Source organism: Panthera pardus, unplaced genomic scaffold (genome assembly GCF_024362965.1).
Source record: "Panthera pardus isolate Hobbes unplaced genomic scaffold, ASM2436296v1 HiC_scaffold_21, whole genome shotgun sequence".
In the NCBI taxonomy this organism is placed as follows: domain Eukaryota; kingdom Metazoa; phylum Chordata; class Mammalia; order Carnivora; family Felidae; genus Panthera; species Panthera pardus.
Window position 1 is genome coordinate 47,524,934 of NW_026526777.1, and position 26,857 is coordinate 47,551,790.

General features: G+C 39.8%; 1 long non-coding RNA gene across 2 annotated transcripts in view; it reads left to right on the forward strand.

Moving 5' to 3' along the window:
* The first annotated feature begins 294 nt into the window (after positions 1-294).
* The window catches only part of LOC128778850 (uncharacterized), a 45,297-nt gene continuing 18,734 nt past the window's right edge, over positions 295-26,857 (forward strand). The window contains exons 1-3 of one of the 2 annotated variants that reach the window (XR_008424652.1): positions 295-2,982; positions 4,620-4,742; positions 25,655-25,782. This is a non-coding gene — a long non-coding RNA (uncharacterized LOC128778850). The remainder of the gene's footprint in view (positions 2,983-4,619; positions 4,743-25,654; positions 25,783-26,857) is intronic. The other variant, XR_008424651.1, reaches the window with a different exon arrangement.

Genomic DNA, 26,857 nt, shown 5'->3' on the forward strand with positions numbered 1-26,857 from the left:
AGTTTTTGTGGGTGATCAAAACATAATTGTTGGGAGCAAATGTTTTAGATAAAGTGAGTGGAATAAGAGTTTATAGATAATCTTTTTAGCAACAACTATATTTTATTCTATACATGCCTAAGAATAGCTCCAAAATCATTTTTGATAACATGAAACTTTAAAGTTTTGCTAAGTGATAAGTTAAATTTATTGAATATCTACAGAATTTCTAAATAAGATAAAATAATGAAACATTAATTATTGAATATAGGTTTATCCACTTTTGGTTTCCCTATTACAAAGAAACTAAAGCTAAAATGTGGGTCTGTTAGTAAACATGTTTTTGCTTTAAAAGATTTACTGTGAATAAACATTTCTAGAAATTATAAAACGTTTTCATAAATTTGCCAATAAAAAAAATGCTGGTATAATAAATAGTTCACAATTGCTTACTACTTAGATTTCATTAGACATTAAAGTTTCTACTGGCTAAAAATTCCAAAGAATATTTATGGTTAAAGCCACTAGAAATAAGGAAAACTCTCCATATGTAAGTAGGATGTATGTTTTCAGTAGAAGAAAGTATGGGAAATACATTTTTCTTGAGGGAAAAGAAAGTAATTTTGTCTTAGAGGTTAGAAAAGAGGGAAAACATGGGACAAAATCTAGGTGTAAAAAAGGAAGTTGTAAAAGATTTCTAGAAAAGGAATCTTTGCAAAGGAATTTTATGAGTGGTCAGGCTGGCTAAGATTGGAATAAATTTAAGTAAATGAGTTTTAATATTCAAAAGTACACTGGTGCAAAGTGAAAATTGGGTTTACTCTTTGTTAAAAGAACAGTTTTCTTAAATTATTGGGTTCCTCTTGATAAAGGATTGTAAACAGGTTTTTTGTTTTGTTTTTTACCTTTTTAAATTATCTGCCTAGAAAACAAAGACTATGTTTTAACAAAATAATTTCTCATGCTTCATGGTATCCTTACCATCAGGTCTTTGATTACTTAAGAAAACTGAGTCATCTTAATATTAAAAGATCTAAGTTTTGCTCACAATTAGGTAAACTTCTGCACTTGCCTTTGAAATCTTTTATTGTCGTTTTGGTTAAATAAATAATGTTTCATAATGTTCTGTGGTCAGATTTAATCAAGTGTTCAAATTTGGATATTTTTTAATAGACTTTCCAAAATCAAATTCTAAAATGAAGTCTTTTGACAACAAACTAACTTTGAGGTTTTATAAAGGGTCCCTGGAACAATTAAAAGGATTTGTTCTCCTCATTTAAAAAAGAGATATTAAACTAATTAGGTCTATTGGGTATGTTAAATCACATGGGAAGCATTGTCAAATAAGTGATGCTAAACCTTCTTTGATTATATTTGTGTAAATATATGTTGTTGAAATAAGTGTTCTAGAAAGTATATCAAACTCCTAAGAATCTGGTATGTCCTGATACGTTATTTCTTATAATTTTAATTATCTAATTATCTTCTTTTTGTGTGACAGAAATAACCAAATTTCCTGGTCAATTGCACTGTAATGAACTTGAATCAGATCCTTAACCATGGCCATTACTAAGTCTTGTATCATTTACAGACAGTTATATTTTATTTGGATGCTTTTGCAAAGGTGTTCCTGAAGAAATGTTTCATCTTCAAGGAGATTCATGAAAAAGACAAAAATATAGGTGTCTCATAATTTAAATATCACAAAACTGAAGTTGGTAAAAACTTCCAGAATTAATGGGAAAAACAGGATGAAGCAAAACAAGAATTACTTGGGACAAAATAAATTGAAGAGAATGATTAAGATTTTTATGACTTTTTGTTTGAAACATTACTAAGTTTTAAAAAAAATTTTTTCCAGATTTAAGGAAAAAATTTTTAAACTGCTATACAGTAGCTTGGTAAATTACACCTTTGTAAGCAGAACTGAAACATTTATCTTTTTCTCCCTACCTGATCCCTCCAGAATTCAACTCAGAAACAGTATCCTTATATTTTCATGACAATATATGTATTGCATACATTCAGTAAGAATCTGCTTTTCTCGCAACAGGATACAATTAGATACACTGGTTATATTAACAAGGCTTTGACAGGAATGTCATATTTGAGAGAAACATGCATGGACTCAGATATGACCAGACAGCTTTAAGGAACTAAGGTTGGCTTTTTTGGAGCCAAATAAAGCCCCTGGGAAAACAGCCTGACACCCTGCTTTACAGGGTTCCCAGAAGCCTTACCAGGTAAGTAAAGGCCATTTCCTGGCAGGGGCAAGAACCCAAGGATATTTTGAGGACCATGAAAAGAGGGAGTAACACGAATCTATAGGTATTGCAGATAAAGACTGACAGCTGTGTTTCTTAGTCTTGAGAGACTGTTGACGTTTCTCTATGAAAAGTTCCAGCAAAAATTTTAAGAAGTGTTTATGACCAAATGCTGTTCTTGCTGCAAATAATCAGATCAAGTTTACTAAAACTAAACTTATTTTATAAATAAGACTTTATCTGGCTAATTTTGAAAATAGGGTGACTTCAGAGAGAAAAATTATGTCTCAGTAACACAGCTTTGTAGGTATTAGATCATGGTTCTTTTGTCTTTGAGGTTTTGTTTCCTACCTGTAAACTGGACTAGATCCCAGATTCTAGTTTCCTCCATAGTATGGCTACAACTCTCCAAAATAACATTTCTAATTTTCTCCCATCCTTTTGACTTGGAATCATTGAGAACCAAAACTTCCCTTTTTCCTGAAGCTCTGCAAACCGAATATGAATGACTTTATATAAACTTCAAGAAAATCACCACAGCAGCCCATATATAATTTTCATGCCTGCTGCTCTATGGGCCACTCCAAAAGATCACCAGAGACATTCACACTACAAACCAGGAAACTCTGTCAGATTGTCACTGCCTGCTCTCCATCTGAAGATGCTTTGAGCCTGCTATCTATGCAGGTGTTTCTCCACAGGCCTGGAGGTCCATGGCTGCCCAAAGCTGGCAAACTAGGTGGGTACTGAGTATGCATGGCCATGTGGGTCAGCTGAGGTAGAGACCTGAAACAGAGCAAGTGTTGGAAGACTCTTGGTTATGGGAATGGGTTTTTGGGGAGTTCATGCCATCCGCTTAATTCCAAGCCCTAAGCTACACAAATGTACATATTCCCTCTGAAGATAATGCTGAAGGATTCTGGACTGCCTTATGAAGACTTGGTCAGGCAGGCTGGCTGGGGCATCCAACATTAAGAGACACCTAGGGGCCTTAATTGCAGCAGAAGCTTGGGACTTTATGAGGCAGTCATTTCACATGGGGCTGGACTGTTGCCCATTCAGTGGATGCCTCAAAGCAATTTTGAGGATTGGGTTTTCTCCATCCTTGAAGGAGTGCAGATTTGGGGAACGGGAGTGGACCCTACCTCCATAGCTTGGAGGCCTGCCCAAGAGCACCTGAAGGGGGGCATACTGTAGATGTGTGGACCATGCAGGTGAGGGTAGTTAGGGACCTAGAATAGGGCAAATGTCAGGAGAGAGTGGGGCACAGGAGTGGGCTCTTGAGTTTGTAAAACATCAGTCTAATCAGAAAGACTATGGACCCACTATGGAATATTTCCCCTGAAGGAGGTGGTGTGGGTATACAACTGCTTTTCCAAGAAGTAGAAAACAAGACAGGGTATCTGCTATCGGGAAATTCCTGGGAGCCCATGTTTCCTAGAGAAGTCCTGGACCCATCAGATAGCAAGTCCACATGGGGAGCGACTATTACCCATTTATAGCTTTCAGCTCAGATTCATTTTTCGAAGGTGAGGTCTCTCCATGCTGGAAGCTATGTGGTGGAGGTGGTTTGTGTCTGGTTGGAGTTCCACAGGCTTGGAGCACTGGGTCTACACATGGGTGGCTTCTGAGTGACATGTACTGCTCATGTGCAGGCCATGCAGAACAAGGTGGTTGGGGGACTGAAACAGAGTGAGCATCAAAGACAGAGTCACAGAAGCACTCTATTGAGGTTACCTGGCAAATGCCTAAGTTGAAGTCTTATTCCACACAAATGGGCTTATTCCCCCTGATGGCAAACCAAGACTAATTGGACTGTCTTGCCAGGGTGCAGCAAGGTGGGATGGCCAGGGCACCCTTTAGTAACAAACACCTGGGAACCTTGATTGTTGGAGAAGTTCTGGACCTCATCAGGCAACCGGTACAAATGGAGACAGTTTGTCAACAATTTATAGCTGCTGCCTGAAAAAGATTTGTAAGGAGAAAGCTCTCCACCTTACGAATTTTCAGAAGAATGGGCATTGCCCAAGTTCCACAGACCTGTCAGCATTCTCTACCAAATTCTGGCTGACAAGCTACAAACAACACATACATGGGAGGTGCAGGTCAAGGTAACCAGGGACATGGAACAGGACAGTGTCCTGCAGGGTTGGAGATGGACCCTAGATCCACAGGCTTGGAGGGTCACAGTTGGCCAAGAACAGTTGGTAGGGTTCTAACTCTCATGCCCAGCATTGGAGGTCAGGCTCTTCAGGGACCTGGAACAGGGCAATGGTGGGAAAGGCTGGGACACAAACTTGGGGGACTATTGGAAGTACCTGGCATCCGCCTAATTCCAAGCCTTAACCTATGCAAATGCCCATATTTCCACTGAAGGTAGAGCTAGAGAAATCTGAACTGCTTGACCATGGCTGGATTGGGCAGGCTGGCCCAGGTGTCCCCCAAAAAGAGACAGCTGGGAACCTCGATTGCTGCAGAAACCCAAGATCACCCAAAATAGTAAGTACCTGTGAAGACTGTCACTCATTTTGATGGTCCCCTCAGAGTAATCTTTGGAAGGTGGGCTTCCTCCATCATTGAGGCAATGCAGTTGTTGGAGATGGATCCTAGATCCACAGGCTTGAATGGCCCCAGCTGGCCAAGAGCACTTGGTGGGTTCTAGCTGCTCATGCCTAGTGTCAGGGTAGCCAGGGACCTGGGAACAGGGCAATGGAAGGCAAGGTTAAGTCATAGGAACAGGCTATTGGCAGTACCTGTCATCTGCCTAATTCCAAGTCCAGCTCCAAGTGTAAAGGTGCAAGTCTCATGTTCCTAGAGCACATTGCTAAGTGCTTGTTGAGAGACAAGATGATCATCCTTGAGGGGTGACTGCACAGCTCTGGCCGCCGCAGGTAGAAGTGTTGTCTTTACCAGGCAGGAGCTAATTGCCCCATGGTCCTCAGAGAGCTATTTTACATCAGAAAAGCGTAGCCTTGTGCAGACAGAGCACTCTCTTCTCATCCTCATAAATGCTCTGTATTTGCAGTCTTGTGGCCCCTTGCCATAGTTCCTTTTTCATACATTTTTATTAATAAGCCCCCAGCAAGTCCCCTCATGAGCTGAGCTATCGAGTTCTTATGGGTGAGGACAGATGAACTAACATCTTGACACCACTTACTTCATTCTTATATCAAAACAACTTTCTAACCAACTTTTTTTTTATGTTTGTCATAAACAAATGGATTTGAAATCATATTAAACCAACACGCAATATCCACCCTATGATTCCAAACCCTTCCCACGTTAGTTAATACTAAGGACCTAATAGCCAGTATAAATCTAAGTTCACAAAAATATCATCACACCTTGTGATTCTACATCACTTACAGTCTTAATCACAAACACTCATTCATCTTTTGGGAGTATTTTTATTTGACATGCATCCTTTTACACCGTAGTTTAATAGCCAGTTTAAGCAACCATGTTCCCATATAATAACAACACTTTAGCATGGTTCCATATCCTATTGCCAAATTACCAAAACTTAACTTTCTTAAACCACTCTGTTTAACTTTATTGACAAATATGTTTCTAAATAAAGATCACTTTTATAAAGCTTCAGGTGGTGCAAGTTTGCATAACACTATCAAGTACATGTTCAATTTCCATAACACTAGAATTCAAGGCTATCATCATTTTAGGGAATGTGTGTTTCTGTTCTCTTTTCAGTTCCTGCCAGGTTCTTTGATCTTCCAAGTGTGGCTTTACTTAAGTTTACTTTAAGTTTTCTTTTTTTTTTTTTAAGTGTATTTATTTATTTTGAGAGAGAAGGTGCACGCATGCAAGTTGGGAGGAGTAGAGAGAGAGGGAGAGAATCCCAAGCAGGCTGTCAGTGCAGAGCCAGACGCAGTTCTCAAACCCACAAACCGTGAGATCATGACCCGAGCCGAAGTCGGACCCTTGACTGACTAAGCCACCCAGGTGCCCCTTTACTTAAGTTTTCTAATGTAGAATTTGCATTTATTAGATTACTTTTGTTACATTTACACTTATGACATTTATTAGATTTTAGCAGGTTCAATGTGAAATATTTCTCTGGTTATTTTAATAGTTCCTTTATCTTCCATTGACCACAAACGACATCTTTTTTTCTTCTATTGTCAGATTCACTTTTACACATCCCATCATGTTGTGTTCCTTGCCTTTCCCTTGACTCCAATAGGTTAGAGTAAGAGAGAGAATACTATTCGGGTCCAGTTTCCTTCTGGTTAAGGAGGTGTCAGGGCCACAGTCATTGATACCTGTACTGTAGGTGTATCCACAGTCTGGTAGAATAAAGGTACTTTGGTTCTGTTCCAACAACACGTCCTTAGCAACAGGTTTTCCTTCTATTATAACGGGGTTTTCTGTGGCCTCCACTCTCCCTTTTGATATTGCAGAACCACAAAAGTGGGGTAACCCATGTCATACTTCCTCCTTTAAGTGTGAATATTCACTTTACAGTTGCCCAAGGAATCACAGCCATTAGGATGTGTGATATCTACTTGACTTCTGGTTGGGTTGTGTGTTATCTCAGATGACAGGCATTGCCCTGAGATTATAGGTGTTCTAAGAGTATTCCCCGCACCAACCAAATCTTAACTGCAACATTGACAACCTACAGTTAGAGAAACATCTTTATTTTTATTTTTTTTTTATTTATTTTTTTTTTTTTAATTTATTTTTGGGACAGAGAGAGACAGAGCATGAACGGGGGAGGGGCAGAGAGAGGAAGACACAGAATCGGAAACAGGCTCCAGGCTCTGAGCCATCAGCCCAGAGCCTGACGCGGGGCTCGAACTCACGGACCGCGAGATCGTGACCTGGCTGAAGTCGGACGCTTAACCGACTGCGCCACCCAGGCGCCCCGAGAAACATCTTTAAAATCGTTTCTTACTGGCGTGCCTGGGTGGCTCAGTTGGTTGAGCATCTGACTTTGGCTCAGGTCATGATCTCACAGCTCATGAGTTTGAGCCCTGCATTGGGCTCTGTGCTGACAGCTCAGAGCCTGGAACCTGCTTCGGATTCTGTGTCTCCACCTCTCTCTGCCCCTCCCCATCTCACAATCTGTCACTCTCTCTTTCTCAAAAATAAATAAACATTTTAAAAAATGTGCTAAGGAAGACGGCATGATGTGGAACTTCTACTTACCCTACAACCCAACTGCCTCTGGCTCCACTGAAAGGTGTAATGGCTTGCTCAAGCAAAAGCTTAGGTTGCTTGCTAACAATCTAGATAGCAAAGCTTGGACTAAATAAAACACAATGTCTAAAGCATAGCTATCTATGGAAAGGATGGAAAGACTCCTATTGAATTCATATTGCAGTGTGCATTCCACCAAGAGTGCACAAGCATTCCTTTTTCTTCACATCCTTGCCAACACTTGTTTCTTGAGATTTGTTATGTTTTTTTTTTTATTTTAGCCATTCTGACAGTTCTGAGGTGTTATTTCAGTTTTGATTTTCGTTTCCATGATGATGAATGATGAACATCTCTTCATGTGTCTGTTGGCCATCTGTATATCCACTTTGGAGAAAAGTTTGTTCATATCTTCCACCCACTTTTAATTGGATTTCTTGTTTTTTAGGTGTTGAGTCATATAAGTTCTTCATTTATTTGGATACTAACCTGTTATCGGATGTGTCATTTGCAAATATCTTATCCCAGTCAGTAGGTTGTCTTTATTTCTGTTGATAGTTTCCTTCACTGTGCAGAAGGTTTTATTTTGATATAGTCCTAACAGTTTATTTTGCTTTAATTTCCCTTACCTCAGGAGACAGATCTAGAAAAATATTGCTATAGCTGCTGTCAGAGAAATTACAACCTGTGCTCTCTTCTAGGATTTTTATGGTTTCAGGTCTCATATTTAGGTCTTTAATCTATGTTGAGTTTCTTTTTGTGTATGGTGTGAGAAACTGGTCTGATTTTATTCTTTTGATTGTAGCTGTACAGTTTTCCCAACACCATTTGTTGAAGAGACTGTCCTTTTCCCACTGTATATTCTTGCCTCTTGTTGAAGATTAATTGACCATATAATTGTGGGTTTGTTTCTGGGCTTTCTAACCTATTCCACTGATGTATGTGTCTATTTTTGTACCAGTACCATACTGTTTTGATTATTACAGATTTGTAGTATATCTTAAAATCTAGAATTGTGATACCTACAGCTTTGTTTTGTTTTTCAAGATTGTTTTGGCTATTTGGGGGGTTTTTTTTGGTTTCACACAAATTTAGCATTATTCTAGTTGTGTAGAAAATGCTGTTGGCATTTTGATAGGGATTGCATTAAATATGTAGATTGCTTTGGGTAGCATAGACATTTTAATAATATTTGTACTTCCAATCAATGAGCATGGAGTATTTTTCCATTTGTTTCTGTCTTTAATTCCTTTCATCAGTGTGTTACAGTTTGCAGAGTACAGGTCTTTTACTTCCTTGGTTAAGTTTATTTCTAGGTATTTTATTATTATTTTTGGTGCAATTATAAATGGGATTATTTTATTAGTTTCTCTTGCTGTTGCTTCATTATTAGTGTATAGAGATGCAGTGGATTTCGGTACATTGATTTTTGTATCCTGCGACTTTACTGAATTCATTTATCAGTTCTAGTAGGTTTTTTTGGTGGATTCTTTCAGGCTTTCTATATATAGTATCCTGTCATCTGAAAATAGTGAAAGTTTGACTTCTTACTTACCAATTTGGAGACCTTTTATTCCTTTTTCTTGTCTGATTGCTGTGGCTGGGACTTTTACTACTATGTTGAATAAAAGTAATGAGAGTGGACATCCTTTTCTTGTTCCTGATATTAAGGGGAAAGCTCTCAGTTTTCACCATTGAGTATAACGTTAGCTGTGGGGTTTTTTTCTTATATGGTTTTTATTATGTTGAGGTATGTTCCCACTAAACCCACTTTATTAAGGATTTTTATCATGAATGAATGTTGTATTTTGGAAAATTCCTTTTTTTCCCATCTATTGAAGTAATTATATGGTTTTTATCCATTCTCTTATTGATATGATTGCATCACAGTGATTGATTTTCTGAATATTGAACCACCCTTGCATCCTAGGAATAAATCCCACTTGATTATGGTGAATGATTTTTTTTAACATATTGTTGGATTCAGTTTGCTAATATTTTGTTGAGGATTTTTGCATCTGTGTTTATCAGAGATATTGGCCTGTAGGGTTTTTTTGGGTTTTTTTGTTTTTTTGTTTTTTTTTTTTGTAGCATCTTTATCTAGTTTTGGTATCAGGTTAATGCAGTCCTCATACAATGAATTTGGAAGTTTTCTATTTTTTGGAATAATTTGGGAATAACAGGTATCTTCTTTAAATGTTTGATAGAATTCACCTATGAAGCCACCTGGACTTTTATTTTGGGGGAGTTTTTTGATTATTGATTCAATTTCATTGCTAGTAATAGGTCTGTTCAAATTTTCTACTTTTTCTTGGTTAAATTTTGGAAGGTTATCTGTTTCTAGGAATTTATCCATTTTTTTTCTAGGTTGTCTGGTTTGTGGGCATATAATTTTTCAAAATATTCTCTTGAATCTTTTGTATTTCTGTGGTGTCAGTCATTTCTCTTTCATTTGTGATTTTGTTTATTTTAGTTCTCTCTTTGATGAGTCTGGCTTAAGGTTTATCAATTTTTTTCTATATATATTTTCAAAGAACAAACTCCTGGTTTCATTGATCTGTTCTATTGTGGGGTTTTGTTGTTGTTGTTGTTGTTGTTGTTTTAGTTTCTTTTTTGTTTCTTTCTAATCTTTATTTCCTTCCCTCTATTGGTTTTGGATTTTGTTCTTTTTCTAAATTCTTTAGGTGTAAGGCTAGGTTGTTTGAGATTTGTCTTCCTTCTTGAGGTAGGCCTGTATTGTTACAAACTTCCCTCTTGGAACAACTTTTGCTGCAACCCAAAGATTTTGGACCATTGTGTTTTCATTTTCATTTTCATTTGTCTCCATGTATTTTTTTTATTTCCACTTTGATTTCTTGGTTGATCCATTCTTTGTTTAGTAGCCTTTTATTTAACCTCATGTATTTGTGCTCTTTCCAAAATCTTCTTATGGCTGATTTCTAGTTTCATAATGCTGTGGTCGTAAAAGATACATGGAATGACTGATCTTTTTGAATTTGTTGAGATTTAACTTGTAGGCTAATATGTGATCTATTCTGGAGAATGTCCTATGTGCACTTGAAAGTGTATTCTTCTGCTTTAGGATGAAATGTTCTGAATATATCTGTTAAATCCCATCTGGTCCAATGTGTCATTCAAACCACTGTTTCCTTGTTGATTTTCTGTATGAATAATCTAGCCATTGATGTAAGTGGGGTCTTAAAGTCCCTTACTATTATTGTATTACTTTCAAGTACTTCCATTGTGTTTGTTATTAACTGCTTTAAATATTTGGGTACTATCATGTTGGGTGTGTAAATATTAACAAGTGTTTCATCTTCCTGTTGGATTATGCCATTTATTACTATATAATGTCCATTGTCTCTTGTTAATCTTTGTTTTAAAGTCCATTTGTTTTTTGGGGGGTCTTTTGGGTTTTTTTTAATATGAAATTTATTGTCAAATTGGTTTCCATACAACACCCAGTGCTCATCCCAAAAGGTGCCCTCCTCAATACCCATCACCCACCCTCCCCAGCCCTCCCACCCCCCATCAACCCTCAGTTTGTTCTCAGTTTTTAAGAGTCTCTTATGCTTTGGCTCTCTCCCTCTCTAACGTCTTTTTTTTTTCTTCCCCTCCCCCGTAGATTTCTGTTAAGTTTCTCAGGATCCACATAAGAGTGAAACCATATGGTATCTGTCTTTCTCTGTATGGCTTATTTCACTTAGCATCACACTCTCCAGTTCCATTCATGTTGCTACTAAGGGCCATATTTCATTCTTTCTCATTGCCACGTAATACTCCATTGTGTATATAAACCACAATTTCTTTATCCATTCATCAGTTGATGGACATTTAGGCTCTTTCCATAATTTGGCTATTGTTGAGAGTGCTGCTATAAACATTGGGGTACAAGTGCCCCTATGCATCAGCACTCCTGTATCCTTTGGGTAAATTCCTAGCAGTGTTATTGCTGGGTCATAGGGTAGGTCTATTTTTAATTTTTTGAGGAACCTCCACACTGTTTTCCAGAGTGGCTGCACCAGTTTGCATTCCCACCAACAGTGCAAGAGGGTTCCCGTTCTCCACATCCTCTCCAGGATCTATAGTCTCCTGATTGGTTCATTTTAGCCACTCTGACTGGCGTGAGGTAATATCCCCGTGTGGTTTTGATTTGTATTTCCCTGATGAGGAGCGACGTTGAGCATCTTTTCATGTGCCTGTTGGCCATCCTGATGTCTTCTTTACAGAAGTGTCTATTCATATTTTCTGCCCATTTCTTCACTGGATTATTTGCTTTTTGGGTGTGGAGTTTGGTGAGCTCTTTATAGATTTTGGATACTAGCCCTTTGTCCAATATGTCATTTGCAAATATCTTTTCCCATTCCCTTGGTTGCCTTTTAGTTTTGTTGATTGTTTCCTTTGTTGTGCAGAAGATTTTTATCTTCATGTGGTCCCAGTAGTTCATTTTTGCTTTTAATTCCCTTGCCCTTGGGGATGTGTCAAGTAAGAAATTGCTGTGGCTGAGGTCAGAGAGGTTTTTTCCTGCTTTCTCCTCTAGGGTTTTGATGGTTTCCGGTCTCACATTCAGGTCCTTTATCCATTTTGAGTTTGTTGTTGTGAATGGTGTAAGAAAGTGATCTAGTTTCATCCTTCTGCATGTTGTTGTCCAGTTCTCCCAGCATCATTTGTTAAAGAGACTGTCTTTTTTCCATTGGATATTCTTTCCTGCTTTGTCAAAGATTAGTTGGCCATACTTTTGTGGGTTTAGTTCTGGGGTTTCTATTCTATTCCACTGGTCTATGTGTTTGTTTTTGTGCCAATACCATGCTCTCTTGATGATTACAGCTTTGTAGTAGAGGCTAAAGTCTGGGATTGTGATGCCTCCTGCTTTGGTCTTCTTCTTCAAAATTACTTTGGCTATTCAGGGTCTTTTATGGTTCCATACAAATTTTAGGATTGCTTGTTCTAGCTTCGAGAAGAATGCTGGTGCGATTTTGATTGGGATTGCACTGAATGTGTAGATACCTTTGGGTAGTATTGACATTTTAACGATATTTATTCTTCAAATCCATGAGCACAGAATGTTTTTCCATTTCTTTATATCTTCTTCAATGTCCTTCATAAGCTTTCTATAGTTTTCAGCATACAGATCTTTTACATCTTTGGTTAGGTTTATTCCTAGGTATTTTATGCTTCTTGGTGCAGTTGTGAATGGGATCAGTTTCTTTATTTGTCTTTCTGTTGCTTCATTATTAGTGTATAAGAATGCAACTGATTTCTGTACATTGATTTTTGTATCCTGCGACTTTGCTGAATTCATGTATCAGTTCTAGCAGACTTTTGGTGGAGTCTGTCATGTTTTCCATATATAATATCATGTCATCTGCAAAAAGTGAAAGCTTGACTTCATCTTTGCCAATTTTGATGCCTTTGATTTCCTTTTATTGTCTGATTGCTGATGCTAGGACTTCCAACGCTATGTTAAACAACAGTGGTGAGAGTGGACATCCCTGTCGAGTTCCTGATCTCAGGGAGAAAGCTCTCAGTTTTTCCCCATTGAGGATGATATTAGCTGTGGGCTTTTTATAAATGGTTTTTATGGTGTTTAAGTATGTTCCTTCCATCCCAACTTTCTCGAGGGTTTTTATTAAGAAAGGATGCTGAATTTTGTCAAATGCTTTTTCTGCATCGATTGACAGGATCATATGGTTCTTATCTTTTATTAATGTGATGTATCACATTGATTGATTTGCGAATGTTGAACCAGCCCTGCATCCCAGGAATGAATCCCACTTGATCATGGTGAATAATTCTTTTTATATGTTGTTGAATTCGATTTGCTAGTATCTTATTGAGAATTTTTGCATCCATATTCATCAGGGATATTGGCCTGTAGTTCTCTTTTTTTACTGGGTCTCTATCTGGTTTAGAAATCAAAATAATGCTGGCTTCATAGAATGAGTCTGGAAGTTTTCCTTCCCTTTCTATTTTTTGGAATAGCTTGAAAAAGATAGGTATTATTTCTGCTTTAAATGTCTGGTAGAATTCCCCTGAGAAGCCATCTGGTCCTGGACTCTTATTTGTTGGGAGATTTTTGATAACTGATTCAATTTCTTCACTGGTTATGGATCTGTTCAAGCTTTCTATTTCTTCCTGTTTGAGTTTTGGGAGTGTGTGAGTGTTTAGGAATTTGTCCATTTCTTCCAGGTTATCCAGTTTGTTGGCATATAGTTTTTCATAGTATTCCCTGATAATTGCTTGTATCTCTGAGGGATTGGTTGTAATAATTCCATTTTCATTCATGAGTTTATCTATTTGGGTCATCTCCCTTTTCTTTTTGAGAAGCCTGGCTAGAGGTTTATTAATTTTGTTTATTTTTTCAAAAAACCAACTCTTGGTTTCATTGATCTGCTCTACAGTTTTTTTAGATTCTATATTGTTTATTTCTGCTCTGATCTTTATTATTTCTCTTCTTCTGCTGGGTTTGGGGTGCCTTGCTGTTCTGCTTCTATTTCCTTTAGGTGTGCTGTTAGATTTTGTATTGGGGATTTTTCTTATTTCTTGAGATAGGCCTGGATTGCAATGTATTTTCCTCTCAGGACTGCCTTCGCTGCGTCCCAAAGCGTTTGGATTGTTGTATTTCCATTTTCGTTTGTTTCCATATATTTTTTAATTTCTTCACTAATTGCCTGGTTGACCCATTCATTCTTTAGTAGGGTGTTCTTTAACCTCCATGCTTTTGGAGGTTTTCCAGACTTTTTCCTGTGGTTGATTTCAAACTTCATAGCATTGTGGTCTGAAAGTATGCATGGTATAATTTCAATTCTTGTGTACTTATGAAGGGCTGTTTTTGTGACCCAGTATGTGATCTATCTTGGAGAATGTTCCATGTGCACTCGAGAAGAAAGTATATTCTGTTGCTTCGGGATGCAGAGTTCTAAATATATCTGTCAAGTCCATCTGATCCAATGTATCATTCAGGGCCCTTGGTTCTTTATTGATCCTGTGTCTAGATGATCTATCCATTGTTGTAAGTGGAGTATTAAAGTCCCTTGCAATTACCACATTCTTATCAATAAGGTTGCTTATGTTTGTGAGTAATTGTTTTGTATATTTGGGGGCTCCCGTATTCGGTGCATAGACATTTATAATTGTTAGCTCTTCCTGATGGATAGTCCCTGTAATTATTATATAATGCCCTTCTTCATCTCTTGTTACAGCCTGTAATTTAAAGTCTAGTTTGTCTGATATAAGTATGGCTACTCCAGCTTTCTTTTGACTTCCAGTAGCATGATAGATAGTTCTCCATCCCCTCACTTTCAATCTGAAGTCTCTTATAGACAGCAAATAGATGGGTCTTGTTTTTTTTATCCATTCTGATACCCTATGCCTTTTGGTTGGCGCATTTAGTCCATTTACATTCAGTGTTATTATAGACAGATATGGGTTTAGAGTCATTGTGATGTCTGTAGGTTTCATGCTTGTAGTGATGCCTCTGGTACCTTGTCTCACAGAATCCCCCTTAGGATCTCTTGTAGGGCTGGTTTAGTGGTGACAAATTCCTTCAGTTTTTGTTTGGGAAGACCTTTATCTCTCCTATTCTAAATGACTGACTTACTGGATAGAGGATTCTCAGGTGCATATTTTTTCTGTTCAGCACATTGAAGATTTCCTGCCATTCCTTTGTGGCCTGCCAAGTTTCAGTAGATAAATCCGTCACTAGTCTTATCAGTCTCCCTTTATATGTTAGAGCATGTTTATCCCTAGCTGCTTTCAGAATTTTCTCTTTATCCTTGTATTTTGCCAGTTTGACTATGATATGTCATGCAGAAGATCGATTCAAGTTACGTCTGAAGGGAGTTCTCTGTGCCTCTTGGATTTCAATGCCTTTTTCCTTCCCCAGATCAGGGAAGTTCTCAACTATGATTTCTTCAAGTACACCTTCAGCACTTTTGCCTCTCTTCCTCCTCTGGAATCCCAATTATGTGCATGTTATTGCGTTTAATTGTGTCCCTTAGTTCTCTAATTCTCCCCTCATACTCCTGGATTTTTTTATCTCTCTTTCTCAGCTTCCTCTTTTTCCACAATTTTATCTTCTAATTCACGTATGCTCTCCTCTGCCTCTTCAATCCGAGCTGTGGTCGCCTCCATTGTATTTTGCAGCTCATTTATAGCATTTTTTAGCTCCTCCTAACTGTTTCTTAGTCCCTTGATCTCTGTAGTAATATTATCTGCTGTCCTCTATACTTTTTTCAAGCCCAGCGATTAATTTTATGACTATTATTTTAAATTCATTTTCTGTTACATTGCTTAAATCATTTTTGATCAGTTGGTTAGCTGTCACTAATTCCTGGAGTTTCTTTTGAGGAATATTCTTCTGTTTTGTCATTTTGGGTAGTCCCTGGGGTGGCTCCAAACTGTCTGTCTGGAGTAACTTGCATTGGTGGGCAGGGCCGCAGTCAGACCTGATGTCTGCCCCCAGCCCACCGCTGGGGCCGCAATCAGACTGGCATGTACCTTATCTTCCCCTCTCCCAGGGGCGGGACTCACTGTGGAGTGGTGTGTCCCCTGTCTGGGCTACTTGCACACTGCCAGGCTTGTGGTGCTGCTTCGATGGGATCTGGCATATTAGCCGGGGTGGATTCGCAAGGTGCACAGGGGCGGGAGAGTCAGCTCACTTTGCCTTTGGTGATCCGCTTCAGGAGGGGCCCTGCAGCACCAGGAGGGAGGCAGACCCTCTTCCGTGGGCCTCTCGTCCACCCTTGGCTCTGGAGAGTCCGTTCTGCTAGTCTTCTGGCAGTTTTCTGGGTTATTTAGGCAAATGTGGGTGGAACCTAAGTGGTCAGCAGGACGCGGTGAACCCAGCGTCCTCCTATGCTGCCATCTTCCTGCCAGCACTCCTGTATTTCTGGAATTTTCTATTTTCAAAGTACTTCCTCACACATCTCTTAACCTCACAGTAACTTCTAAAATGTGTAATTCAAGCAGCCTAAAGAGCCTGATGGGCCCTCAAATGGTGTCCATTGACAATCAGAATGATATAATAAGCTGGGCCTGCTCTTTCTGTCCACACAGTAAGTCCAGGGTCATCTTAAGACGCTCAGGGAGATCCGGAAGGGATTCCATTGTCCTTTCGGCCTCCACCACCAAGGAGATCTGTTTTAAAGTCCATTTGATCTGATATAAGTATTGCTACCCCACATTTCTTTTAAAATATATTTGCTTGGTTAATATTCTCTATCCCCTCACTTTTAATCTACATGTGTCTTCAGGACTGAAATGAGTCTCTTGTAGGCAGCATATAGATAGGTCTTATTTTTGTTTTGTTTTTTTAATCCATTCCATCACTATACATATTTTGCTTAGAGTGTTCAGTCCATTCACATTCAAATAAACAACTGATAGGATTATATTTATTGCCTTTTTGTTACTTTTTTTATGGTGGTTTTTGTAGTTTTTCTCCATTTTTTTCTCTGCTCTCATATCTTACGATTAGCTGGCTTTCTTTACTGATATACTTGGATTCCTTTCTCTTTATTTTTTGCATATCTATTACGCGTTTTTGATGTGTGGTTAGCAGTTTGTATATAACATCCTTTGTGTTTATATTAAGTCGATGTTTGTTTAAGTTTGAACCCATTCTTTACTCCTCCCCATGCTTTAGGAATATGGCATCATACAGTATATCCCTTTTTTTTTATTCCCTTGACTGATTTTTACAGATGTACTTATTTTTACTGCGTTTATGCTTCCCATTTTGCTTATTCGTGCTTATGGTCTTTCCTTTCCAGTCTAAGAGTCCCCTTTAACATTTCTTGTAGGTCTGGCTTAGTGGTCATGAATTCCTTTAACTTTTGTTTGTCTGGGAGACTCTTTATCCTTTTATTCTGAATGATAGCCTTGCTGGGTAGAGTCTTCTTGGCTGCAGATTATTTTTCTTTTCAGCACTTTGTTTCTTTTTTTTTAACGTTTGTCTTTCTCTCCCTCTCAAAAACAAAGAGTGTAAGCCAGAGAGGGGCAGACAGGGGGGGAGACAAAGAATCCGAAGCAGGCTCCAGGCTCTGAGCTGTCAGCACAGAGCCCAAAGTGGGGCTTGAACCCACGAACTGTGAGATCGTGACCTGAGCCGAAGTTGGAAGCTCAACTGACTAAGCCACCCAGGTGCCCCTCTTTTCAGCACTTGGAATATATCATGCTACTCACTTCTGCCCAGCAAAGTTTCTGCTGAAAAATCAGCTGATAGCCTTATAGGGTTTCCTTTGCATATAACTGCTTTTTTTATTGTTGTTGCCTTTAAAATTCTCTATCACTACTTCTTTTGACATCTTAACTACTATGTATATTGGCGTAGACCTCCTTGGGTTGATTTGGTTGGGAGATCTCTGTAACTTCTTGATCTGGATTTCTGTTTCCTTCCCTACATTAGAGAAGTTTTCAGCTATTATTTCTTCAAATAAATTTTCTGCCCCCCTTTCTCTCTACTTCTTCTGGGATCCCTGTAATGCAAATGTTATTACACTTGATAATGATGATGTGTTCCCTAGTCTATTCTCATTTTACATAATTTTTTTCTCTGTCTTGCTCAACTTGATTACTTTCTATTGTATCCTCCAGGTTGCTCATTCATTCTTCTGCTTTGTCTCATCTATTTATTCAATCTAGTGTATTTTTAATTTTATTTATTGTGTTCTTTATCTCTAATTGGTTATTTTTTATCTCATTGTTAAGGGTCTCACTGTTTTCCTACACTCTTTTCTGAAGCCCAGTCAGTATCTTTATGATCATTACTGTAAATTATCAGGCATATTACTTATTATTATCCCGTGCTGTGATTTTGTTCTGATCTTTCGTTTGGGACATAGTCCTCTGTCTCCTCATTTTATCTAACTCTGTGTCTCTTTCTGTGTGTTAGGAAAGAGAGGTTTGTCTCTTGCACTTGAAAGCAATGACCTTATAAAGAAGAGGTTCTGTAGTACCCTGTTGTGCAGTGTCCTCTATTCACCAGAACTTGATGCTTCAGGGTTGTCTCCTATGTGTGATACATACCCTCTACTATTGTGGCTGAGCTGCTTTTTCCTTCAGTCATCTGCAGTGGTTCTTTTTGCCTGTTGCAGACAGTGTTTGGTCCTTGTGGTGTTTGTGGGTCAGTCTGGGGATACCTTGGGCTTGAGTTGAGTTAGACCAGGTATTTGCCAGAGATGCAGTAGTACAAAACTGCAGGGCACTTTCCTTGTGTTGTCCCCTGAGAAGCTTTTGTTGGTGGGTAGGGCCTCCAGCCCACTTCTGTGGCCTGTCTGGCTAGTATGTGTGATTATATTTCCATTTTTCTAGGGCAAGAATCACTTTGAGTGGGTGGGGAGGGGAAAAGGAAAAAGAGTCACTTTGGAGTGGTGCTGGCCACTATTGGGGCTGTTTGCACACTGCCAGACCTGTGGCACTGCCCTGTATGGTTTCTGGCCAAGAGCATATTAGAGAGGAAAGATCTGCCAAAGCACAGCACAAGGGAGTGGGGCGGCAGGCTGGCAGTGCTAGTAAGTTAGGTAGTGGATGCCCCAAATGGTTTTGTGTTTATACTGGGGGTGAGGGAGGAAATGGCATCTGCCAGTTCCTTTGTTCCTGGGGGACTTCCCCTGAAATTTCTGTATCTCTGGGACACACTTTGAGATTAGTAAACAATTCTCCCTCCCTTATGCTCCAAGAATTTTTCAAACTCTGCTTCTATGTTGTATCTTTGTGGCCTGTTTGTTGTACTGTCCCTTTAATGGCATGGAAGGTTTCCTTTTATTCTCCCAACTCTCCTAGAGCCTCGCCCACTATTTTTTTTTTTTTAATTCCAGGTTTTACATTCCATTGGTTGTAAGAACTCACAAAATTCAGCCCCTCTAGTTTTCAAAGCCAAATGCTATAGGGAATCATCTTCCCTATGCAGGCTTCCCAGTGTGTGGATCTGTTTCTCTCCCTTCTCCATGCCCACAGTGTCCCTCCTTCCCACAGCAAGTCCAATGAGTCTATTTAGTTCCTTTGTCTTTGCCCTTCTTACACTCTTTGATGTGGCCTCTTCTCAACACTTAGTTGTGGAGATTATTCGGTCAGTCTTTGGGTTATCTTCTGGGTTATTTACACTGATGTGAGTGTTTTCTAGTTGTATCCATGGGATGAGGTGAGCCTGGGGTCCTCCTACTCCACCATCCTCCCCAAAAGTCCCTAAATCATTCAGGTTTTTAAAGTTAAATTTTAGAAATCTTTGCCTTTTTAGTTTTCCTAGTGAGTTTGTCTACCTGGTTATTTGGTTCCTTCAGCATTGTCCTTTTGATATATGTCATGAATATGGAGATGTCAGCTAGTGCTATATTCTGCCATGTGCCCTTACCCCATATGTTCTTATTTCTCATTTGCATGATTTCCTCAACATGTTCCTGACCAAAGAGCTACTCCATTAGCTACTGCCCATTTAGTCTGAGAAAAGTTATACTTCATTCTGATTCTCATTAACAGACAATTCAATCACCTATTTTATGACTATTTGTTGAGCATATTGTGCTGATTCTTCTGAACCTGATTCTGTTGGGGTTAGAAGACCATCATTAGTCCTCAAGGCCATGAACAGACAGCATAATTCAGATGGTGTCATGGAGGTGATCCATCTATAGACCGTGTATTGTTGAGCCATAGGCAAGAGTGCTCCTGATTGCCCAATCACCTGAGCTCAGATGGGCTCACCCTTTGAACATCTGGCACCATTACTGGCTTTGCTGAGATTAGCTTAGCTTATGCAGAGGGTTGGTCCTCCATCCATTTGTCCTGCCTAGAAATATGCCATTTCCATGATAAGAGTTTATGGTCAGGAATAGTTTCCCTCTGTCCAGAGTCTGCTTTACCCATTCCAGAATAGGCTGTTGTGTGAAGTATAATTCATTTATTTTTTGTCAGTGGCTCTGTATTTTGTAGGGCCTCATGGAGTACCCAGCTGAGCTTTTCAATTGGCTGGTATGCAATCTATGTTCTTTATGACTGGGTCTGATATTTTTCTGCCTTCAGGAGACCTACTCATGCCTAGAAATTTTACTGTAGCTTGGGATCCTTGGTCATTACTTGGATTCATATGGATGGAATTAAATTAACTCTATTTTTTACCCTTTCTGTTCTTTCAAATTATCACATATAAGGATGTCATTAATATGCATAATGCTGGTTTGTAGGTGTTGTGTTTTCATCAAAGGCCTGAATGTCTTGTGTTAGATGGTTGTGGGCTCTTACTGAGCTGTTAAGGTATCCTGTGATACCCTAGTAAACTGGTATTGTCTGCCTTCCCATGTGACTGCAGTCATGGGTTGGCTTTCCTCACCAATTAGAATAGCAAAGAACATGTCAGATAAATCTATCACCAGGTAATCAGTTCCAGATCCAGTGGTGATATTTATGATAGCATCTATATATGAGAGTGCTCCCTCGATTTGGGAAGAGTGTTTGTTTAAATTCCTATAATCTACTATAAATCTGTATGATATGTCTGGCTTTTTAATGGGCCATATTGGGTTAATATATGGCAAAAGAGTAGGCACAGTAATTTATTTATGAGTTCCTAAATGTTTACCTTGATTTTTGTATGTCCTATCATCCATTCCAAGAATGTTTTTTAATTTATTTTTTAATTTACATCCAAGACACATATAACAGTATAATGATTTCAAGAGTAGATTCCAGTGATTCATCCCCTATGTATAGGGCCCAGTGCTCATCCCAACAAGTGTCCTCCCATAAGCCCCTCACCCATTTAGCCCATCCCCCACCCACAATCCCTCAGCAACCCTCAGTTTGTTCTCTATATTTAAGAGTCTCTTATGTTTCGTCCCCCTCTCTGTTTTTATTTTTGCTTCCTTTCCCTTATGTTCATCTGGTTTGTATCTTAAATTCTCCATATGCGTGAAATCATGATATTTGTCTTTCTCTAATTTCGCTAAGCATGATACCCTCTAGTTCCATCCACGTAGTCGAAAATGGCAAGATTTCATCCAAGAATGTTTTCTAAACTGCAGCCTATACGGCATTTAGCTGTAATGAGGTGGCCTATATCTATCTTCCATTGCTAGGAATGTAGATAGATACCCATGTCCCTGGGGTTAATTTTCCTCCTAATTCTTTAATAGTCCCTTTTTATTGTGAAAGAGTTTTCTAAATTAGTAGGATATCCTTGTACCAATGTTACTTGGGAAACTTTAAGAACATAATGGCATACTGTAGTTATTTTTATTTACAAAAGGGTTGACAATGGCCAATGTAGCTTATGGGCAATTGCCTCTGGCTTAGGCCTAGAGACAGAGGCTGCTGATAGGGTTTTGCTCTCTTTGGCAATCCCTGGCTTGCTTATTAATGGGATTAGGTTTCATAAAGGAGCTAGTGTTTACAGTAAATAGGTTAGTGACTCCAAATGTGGGTTTATATTCTGTAAGTCTATTTACTTAAAGGTTTGGTTGTTTCCATTTCTCTAAGACTGTATGTAGTTTTTGAGGTTTCTATTTGGATTTCTATTTTTATAACTTGTTTTAAAGGGTGGTGGTCTAAATGGTTTCAGAGGCTAATAGGACCTTATAACTGTAGATCTATATGGTCTATTTTGATTTGATATATTGTATCAGCCTGTTTTGTCTGTGTGTGTGTGTGTAAGCCATAGTCTTTATCTTGACTTAGTTCCTCAGTTGTTCCTATCAAGCCAATCAGTCCTGTGTTTCTGGCATCTGCAAAGACTGAATAATCCTGCTCTGTCCTGCAGGGTGCAGCTTTTAGACTGACCTTTTAAATTTGTTCTGTTGCTTCCATAAGTAATGGTGAGGGTATCTGCCCCCTATCATTAATCATAGTTAATAGCCATCATTTTATTATTAATAGTTTTCCCTGTTTTCCATAGAGATGTTTTAGGGAACGTATATTAGGTATAGGCCATTTTAATCTCTAGGTTGCTGCTCCCTAAGTTTCTTTGTAAATTAGTATTATTTTCTCCAAATGCTCTAAGGTGTTGTTTCAATTTAGCATCAGTGGTAATGAGTCCAAGTTGCACAATCTCTGTTCCAATAAGGACCATGTTTTGTTTTTCTTTGGACCATAAATCTAATAGCTGCTGAGCTTGTGTCCATTTCAATTTGTTAGAATTCCATTCTAATGTTTGTCATTTCTTGTCTAAGCTCGCTCTTCAGTGTCTCTGATTGGTTCCATATTCTCATTTGTTTTAGTTTTGTCTGTTTTCACAGGCCTGGCTTTTTAGTTAAATTTATGAGGGTCAAAGGGGTTAAAATAATCCTTTTCCTGGGGTGTGGATTAGTGTCCTTAAGAGAAAAGGGACTAGTTTCTTCCTGCTCTGGGGATTACTTTCTATGCCAACACTTTCCTCTCTACATCTGTTACTCAATGCTCCTAATAAGAGCACTGGAATGTTTTCCTCAGTTCTTTTCAATATGGGCTAGAACTCACTGAAATGGGTGATCAGGTCAACACCTGGAGTTTAAGTTTTATAGGTCTCCAGGGATCTTTGCAGTTAAATATCACTCAAATCATCTCGAGCAATTTTGTAGGGTGAATGAGTGAGGCATAGTTACCATTGTCTTTCTTGTTGCCTGATGGGGTCCCATGCTTCTCTAGGAACCAGGACCCCAAGGTGTCTCCAAATGGAGGATACCCTGTCATGTGCTTTTAGCTCCTCCCCTGCAAGTCAGTTGAAAAATCCACAGCTCTGTCTTTAAGCAGAATGTGCCACTTTGGATAATTAGGCCTTTATGCATTAGGGTTGATGTCTTATACCCCCCCATGACCCTCCTCCTATGACCTAGCCTCATCCAACATTGCCCTGTTTTATGTGTCTGGCTACCCTGACCTGTGCGGCCTGTGCCTGTACAACCCACACTCTGTCACCTGGCCTTCAGGCCCAGGGAGCTCTGGGTGGCCCCCAACCCCTTTAATGGCCTCAGAGTGCAGCAAGCCCACCCCTTGAACATTAAATGGTAGATTTAAACTGGCAACAGTCTGTCGCAATTTGGACTGGTTGTCTGATTGGGTCCTGGGCTTTTCCAACAATGAGGGCTCCCACAGAAGCCCCTGGTTTAAGCTGGAAGCTAAAAGGTTGGCTTTAAGAGATACCCGGGAGTCTTGATTACAGGTAAACCTGGGACCTGTTTATGGGGATTGAATGTTGCCAGTTTAAATTTGTCACCTCAGATTCATGAAGGGTGGTGGCATGGATTTATTTCTCCCTGGAGGCTATGCAGGTGGCTGTTGACAGGCCCCAGCTCCAACCACCTGGAGGGATCCTGGTGTCTCAGGCCAGCTGACGGAAATGAACTGCACATGAGTGTGTTGCACAGTTTAGGGTAGCCGGGGACCTAAAACATAGCCATGGTCTTGACAGGCTGGGTCACAAGAGAATCTCTTGAAGAAAAGACATAAGTATATATGCAAACCTAACCTAATTCACTCCCTGAAGGCAGAGCTTGAATTAATGGCCTGCATTGGTGGGGCAGGTCTGGGAGTGCTGGCCATGGTATCATCTAATAAGAGGTTCCTTCAGTCTAAGGTTGCAGAAGTCCCAAACATCTCAGACATCAAGCCCAAATGGGGACTGTTGCCAGTCACCGGCTGCTGCTTCCAGGTGATTTTCATGGTGGGCCCACAACATAGCAGAAACTGTGCCATTATTTGGGAAAGGTCCAAGCTCCATGGGTCTAAAGGAACTGAATCCCTCAAGGAAACTGAAGGGGATAAACTGCGAATACCCAGGCCACGCAGGTCAGGTAAGCTGGGAACCTGGAAATGGGCACGAACGGGAGAGGCTGTGGCACAGGAACAGGATCGTGGAGACCTAAGGCATCTGCTTCATTCCAAGCCCTAACCTACACAAACGTGCATATTCCCCCAGATGACATCACTGAAAGAAACCGGACTGCCTTGCCAGGGTGGGGCTGGGCAAACTAGATGAGGTACCCTTCAGTAAGAGACACCTGGGAGCCTTGATTGTTGGAGAGGCCCAGGATCCCATCAAGCAGCCAGTCAAATATGTACTGACTGTCACCAGTTTAAAGGTGTTGCCACAGAAGATTTTTGAGGGTGGGATCCCTTTGCCCTGGAGGTTATGTAGGTGGTTGGGAACTGGCCTGAGTTCCACAGGCCTGGAGGGCCACAGCTACCCTCAGTGGGCTAATGGGCTGCATACTAAGCAAACACCAGCTATGCAGGTCAGGGGACCCAGGGACCTGGAACTGGATAATGTTGGGAGAGTTCAGATCTCAAGAGTGGGCTTTTGAGGATCCATGGCATCTGCCTAATTCTAAGCCCTAACCTACACAAATGTGCGTATTCCCCCTTAAAGGCATCGCTGGAAGAAACAAGACTGACTTTCCAGAACAAATCCAGTAATCAAGACTCCCAGATGTCTCTTGTTGGAGGATACGCCATCAGTCAGCCCGTCTACACCTTGGCAAGGCAGTTCAGTTTCCTACAGCTCTGTCTTCAGGGGGGAATACGCACATTCATGTAGGTTAGTGTTTGCAATTAGGCAGATGCCTGGTACCCCCTACAGCCCATTCCTGTGACCCAGCCTCCTGACACTTGCCTTTTAACAGGTCCCTGGCTTCCCTGGCCTGTGCTTGTGCAGTTCCATCCTTGAGCAGCCTAGAACCTTCAGGAATGTGTAGTACCGGTTGTCCCAAACTACCTACATGGCCTCCAGGGCAGAGGGAACCCTCCTCCTGAAAATTTTTCTGAGACAGCAGCATTAAACTGGCAAGTCTCCATTCGGTCTGGCTGCCTGATGAGGTCCCAGGTTTACCAGTGGAGGGGCCCAGAGAAGGCCACCCAAAAATTTCCACAGTGAGATATTATTTTGAATTAAAGTTACTTTAAAAATGGCCAGTGACCTTCCTTTGTCGCCTGAAAGCAATGAATACATCTCCTGTGTGAAAGGTACCCTCCCTGCACCAGAAGGAGGAGAGATATTCTTCTCATCAGAAAAAAGGTAATTCAGGGCTGAAAAACCCTCTATAAACAAACTGTGTCACTTTTACTAATTTATTACCTCAGCCCAAATCTTGTTTAGAATTCTTTACTAATTGAAGCTCTTGAACATAAGTTTTGTTTGTCCTGTCCATTCCTCACAGATTTATATTTCTTTGTCTAAAACATGTAAAACCTACATGCCTTCGTCATTGATTTCTTAGGGCCTCTATGCACACATAATTTGACTTTTTTTTTCTTTTTTTCTCATGTGAATCTTCTCATGTCAACTAAAGGTAGAGAAAAAATTGTCTACCCCATCAGTTGGCGTAGGGGCGGGATAAATTTCCCAGACTGGATACTGTTTGCTTTGAGGCTGCTGCAGCTGAGAGATGCCAACACACTGATCAACAGCTGGCAGAAGGTAAGAATCTTTACCACAATAGCTTTCTGGTTCTCTGCCTTCAGTGTCTGACAGAGCAAGAGTGGGGAGAGGCCTTTTTCTCTAAATTTAGATTAGCAGAAGAAAATATTTGTGTAACCAGTTCCTTGGACTTAGCAATTCTTGTAAATTTGATGGACGACTCTTGGTTTGAATAATTCAACTCCTCCTAGAGATGGAATCGCTTTTTTGCTTCATAAAAAAGAATTACTATAGGGAAAGAATGCAGGTATAGGTCCTTACAGGTATAGGTCCTGCTGTCTGAACCAGCATCTGTTTAGACAAACTTTGCTGTGGGTCCTCTATGAAAAAAAAAAAAAATCCACAAGGCTTTTCCTTTTGTCTGTCTTGATATACTTGAGAGCTTGGCTTTGTGACTGGTGAGAATATTCCCTCTGGTCTCCATCATCCAGAGGATGCACTATCTGAGTGCACCTTGGTGGCCAAATAGGCTGTTTAAAGGTACGCAGTTATAAGCAACATTCTTTTTCTGGCCATTCCAGCTCTCAGGGGAGTTTCTCGTAAGGGGTCCCAGCCCCTAAAACACATTTTTCATCTCAGCCTTTGTTGCTTGTTATGTTAGTGCTGGAATGTACCATTCCAGTAGTGCCTGTTCAGTGTCATGGACTAGCATGTCTGTGACTGGAGAGGTGTCATATTTTCACAGGAGACCAGAGAAACTATCTTGATTACACCATTCTTACTTCCGGTACAATGAAGGCCTTTGTTATACTATTTTCGGGCAAAAACTTTTCAATAATGAGGGCCAAGGGCACCTCTGTGTCCATAATCTCAGACTGGAAAGTTGCCTCAGGGTCTTTCCATTAAAAAAAAGTTTATTGGTCTGGGTCATCATTAAGATTAAGAAGATCCTATTCATCAATGGCCAGATGATGGATCCTTTAAAGAAAGAAAAAAAGCTTTATAGAATGGCTGGTCTTATGGACTCCTTTAATAAGTCTAATTTCTGATTTTTCATTTTAATATCTACATTCAATGTAAAGTTTCCTTCTCAAAATCTCTGGCCTCCAACTGCTTCTTCCTCAAGGATTTACAG